Source organism: Vicia villosa, linkage group LG3, assembly GCF_029867415.1.
Source record: "Vicia villosa cultivar HV-30 ecotype Madison, WI linkage group LG3, Vvil1.0, whole genome shotgun sequence".
NCBI classification, from domain to species: domain Eukaryota; kingdom Viridiplantae; phylum Streptophyta; class Magnoliopsida; order Fabales; family Fabaceae; genus Vicia; species Vicia villosa.
This window is the reverse complement of record NC_081182.1, coordinates 195,424,123-195,428,794: the sequence shown is the minus strand read 5'-3', so window position 1 is coordinate 195,428,794 and position 4,672 is coordinate 195,424,123. Positions and strand designations below refer to the sequence as shown.

At 37.6% G+C, this 4,672-nt stretch overlaps 1 pseudogene; it reads left to right on the top strand.

The window, feature by feature from the left end:
- Positions 1-3,953, top strand: LOC131659656 (putative disease resistance RPP13-like protein 1; annotated as a pseudogene).
- The last annotated feature ends 719 nt before the right edge of the window (positions 3,954-4,672 follow it).

Here is a 4,672-nt window from a genome sequence, read left to right as displayed (position 1 = left end):
ATGGCTGCAACTATGATAGGAAGTGCTTTCCTCTCTGCAACTGTTCATACCTTACTTGACAAACTTACTTCCAAAGAGTTTCTTAATTACATCAAAAACACCAAGCTAAATCTCTCACTCTTGAAACAGATAAGACTAACACTACTCACTCTTCAACCTCTCCTAGATGCTGCAGAGGAGAAGCAGATCAACACTCCTTCTGTCAAAGACTGGCTTGATGGCTTGAAAAATGCTGTCTATGATGCTGAAGATCTGCTTAACCAAATTAGCTATGATTCCCTTCGATGCAAGATGGAGAACACGCAACCTGCAAACAAAACTAATCAGGTGTGGAACTTCCTTTCTTCTCCTTTTAAAAACATCTATGGAGAGATCAATTCCCAGATGAAAGACATGTGTGAAACCCTCAAACTTTTTGCTGATAATAAAGATATACTTAGTTTGCAAACTAAAAGTGTCAGAGTATCTCATAGAACACCTTCAAATCCTATGTTCGATGAATCTGTCATGGTTGGTAGGAAAGATGACCTAGAGAAAGTAATAAACATGTTGCTATCAGAAAGCAATACTAATATGGGCATAGTTGCAATTGTAGGCATGGGAGGCCTCGGAAAAACAACACTTGCACAACTTGTTTGTATTGATGAAAAAAATTCAAAACCACTTTGATCTCACAACATGGGCTTGTGTATCAGAGGATTTTGATATCCTTAATGTAACCAAAACTCTCCTTGAATCTGTCACTAAAACACCATCAGGAACCGACAATCTTGATTTACTTCGAGTTGAGTTAAAGAAAAATTTAAGGGATATGAGATTTTTCATTGTGTTGGATGACTTATGGAATGACAGTTGTTCTGATTGGGATGAACTTGTATCTCCGTTGATTTATGGAAAAAATGAAAGCAGGGTGATCATCACAACACGCCACAAAAAAGTGGCAGATGCTGCACGCACATTTCCTATTTTTGAGTTAGATCCTCTATCAGAAGAAGACATTTGGTGTTTACTCTCCAAACGTGCATTTGGAAGTGGTGACTTTTCTGAAACTCAATGTCGAAACCTAGAACCAATTGGCAGGAAGATTGCAAAAAAGTGCGGTGGATTGCCAATAGCTGCGAAATCACTTGGAGGACTGTTGCGTTCAAAAGTAGATACTGAAGAGTGGATTGAAGTTCTGAACAACGACATATGGAACTTAAAGGATGATAATATTCTGCCTGCATTGCGCCTGAGTTATCAATACCTTTCCTCTCAATTGAAAAGATGTTTTTCCTATTGCTCTATTTTTCCAAAGGACTATCCACTTGATAGGAAGCAATTGGTTTTGTTGTGGATGGCAGAAGGCTTCCTTGATCATTCTCAAGAAAAAAAAAACTATGGAAGAAGTAGGTGATGAGTGTTTTACTGAATTGTTATCCAGATCGTTGATTCAACAATTGCATGATGATTCTAGAGGACATAAATTTGTCTTGCATGACCTTGTTAATGATTTAGCTACGGTCGTATCTGAAAAAAGTTGTTACAGACTTGAATTTGGTGTTAAGAGCTATGAAAATGTTCGCCACTTGTCATATAATAAAGAAACATATGATATTTTTAAGAAGCTTAAGACTTTCGACAAATTCAAACGCTTGAGAAGCTTCCTGGCCATTGACTTTGGATGGTTAGAATATAATTTATCAAGAAATACGGTCAATTATTTGCTACCCACATTTGGAAGGTTGCGGGTGTTATCGTTATCAAGATATAGAAACATCACCATGCTACCCGTTACAATTGGCAACTTAGTGCAATTGCGCTATCTAGATCTCTCTTACACGAATATCGCAAGCTTGCCTGACACCATATGCAACCTCTACTACTTGCAAACCTTGATTTTATCTTGCTGCTCAAAACTCACAGAATTTCCTGAAAATGTTGGAAAATTAAGTAATTTGCGTCATCTTTATATTGATATGACAAGCATAAACGAGATGCCGAAGCAAATTGCTGAACTAGAAAACCTTCAAACTCTAACTCTTTTTGTAGTAGGCAAGAAAAATATTGGATTAAGTGTTAGAGAGCTTGGGAAGTTTCCTAAGCTACGGGGAAAGTTACTCATCAAGAACGTGCAAAATGTCAATGATGTCATGGAGGTAAGTGGTACCAACTTGAAGAGCAAAGAACATATTGATGAACTGACGCTACAGTGGGGCAAGGAAACTGATGACACACTTAATGAAAAAAATGTGCTTGATATGTTAGAACCATCTACAAACCTAGAAAAACTGAGCATTGGATCATATGGTGGGACAAGTTTTCCAAGTTTGTTTGGAGATCCTTCGTTTTCTAACATGGTGTCTCTCTGCATTGATAATTGTGTGAATTGCATGACACTTCCATCACTAGGGCAGCTACCTTCTCTCAAGGACTTGCAGATTAATAGAATGACATCTATTGTGGCAATTGGGCAAGAGTTCTATGGCATGGCAGCAGGAGGTTCCAATTCTTCGTTCCAACCATTTCAATCCCTTGAGAATTTGGAATTTTCGTTCATGGGAAATTGGAAGGAGTGGTGTCCTTTTCCAGACAACATGTTTCCTTTTCCTCGTCTCAAAACTCTGAGGTTAGTAAGGTGTCCCAAATTGAAAGGACATTTACCTAGTCATCTTCCTTCCTTAGAAGAGATTGAAATATATGATTGTGATCATCTCTTGGCAACACCACCTACTCCACATTGGCTCTCCTCAATAAAAAAGATTCGTATTGTGGAAGATTCAGATTCAATAAGCAATACTGAAAGGAACCAATACTCATTGCTCGAGAGTGATTCTCCATGTCTGCTGCAAACAATAGACATATGGAGCCGTCATATGCTAAAATCTGTACCTAAAATGATTATAAACAGCACCTCTCTTCGAGAATTGGATCTCAATGGTATTAGTTCTCTCACTACGATTCCAACGAATGGCTTACCCACTTCTTTGCAATCACTTTCTATTGAAAATTGTGAGAACTTAGCATTCTTTCCTCCTGAAATGTGGAGCAATTACACATCCCTTGTGACTCTTACATTAGAAGACTGCAATGCACTTACCACCGTCCCATTGAATTGTTTTCCTATGCTCCAAAATTTTTCCATCTATGATTGTAACAGTTTGGAATCTATTTTTATTTCAGAAACTTCTTCCTGTAGCTCTTCAACCCTCCAATCTTTTCATGTCCGTGATTGCGAGGAACTTAGATCACTACCTGTACGGATGGGCACCCTCACCGCTCTTGAAAGTATACGTCTTTTGGATCTTCCAAAATTGAATTTATCATTATGTGAAGGAGTTTTCCTACCTCCCAATTTACAATCAATTGTGGTTGATTCTGTGGGGATAACAAAGCCGGTAAGAGAGTGGGGTCTCCAATGTCTCACTGCTCTTTCATCATTGAAAATTAGGGGTGATGATATTGTGAACATGATGCTCAAGGAGTCGTTGTTGCCCATTTCTCTTTTGTCTCTACAAATCGATGGTCTCTCTGAAATGAAATCCTCAGAAGGAATTGGACTTCGACACCTCTCCTCTCTAGAAACCTTTTCTTTTAAGGGTTGTCCGGGGCTTGTGTCACTGCCAGAAAAAGCCTTTCCCTCCTCGCTGAAAACACTTAGTTTTTATGAGTGTACAAGACTAGAGTCATTGCCAGAAAAAGCCTTTCCATCCTTGCTGAAAACACTTTCTTTACGCAATTGTACAAGGCTAGAGTCATTGCCAGAAAAAGCCTTTCCATCCTTGCTGAAAACACTTTCTTTACGCAATTGTCCAAGACTAGAGTCATTGCCAGAAGACAGTCTCCCTACCTCTTTGAAAGAACTGTTCATTGTAGGTTGCCCATTGTTAGAAGAAAGGTATAAACGGAACGAACATTGGTCCAAAATTGCTCACATCCCTGTCATAGAAATAAATGGCCAACTCAAAACATGAGTCATTACCATTGAGCAGCCAAGAGAATGAAGAATTCCCATCATGTTTCAGGTATGAGTGTTACTACATTTTTTTATTGTTTTATGTCACTGGACAAAAAAATTATTATTATTTAGTTATAAGGTATATATACTTGTGTTCATTAATATTTTCAAGTTCCCCAGCAATCAAATGAGATTCTTAAGTTTTCATGCAATGGTTTTTAATCGAACAGATCCGCAAATTATTAACTAGATTTGTCTGCCATTTCCAGAGTCCAGGCAATTCGGTAATTCAATTGGGTGTGTTTGTTCTTGTGGCTGACATAATTGCTAGAAGACTGAGATGAAAAAGAGAGCTAAATTTGGTTGCCCAAGAAGGTTATTGTCTGTTCTCTTCTCCAACATTTCTACCTATTGGGTATCTCTCAGTTTTTTTATCCTGTTGCACTTACATTTTCTGATGAATGCAGTGCTTAGTTTCATCTTAATGTACCACAAATATTTATGTTTTCTTTCTATCTTAATCATGTGTAATAATAACTATGGCAAGACATTTATTTATTGTATTATTAAATGTATCTTTTGAACCATTACTACAGTGAGTGTTGCTTTTTACATAAAGAATCAAACATTGGATTATTGTTGCAATTTCTGTAGTCCGGATCCATTAACTAATTTAGTTCTCTGATTCATTACATCATTAAAGAAATTATCAACTTCCTTGCTTGTATCCTCAAA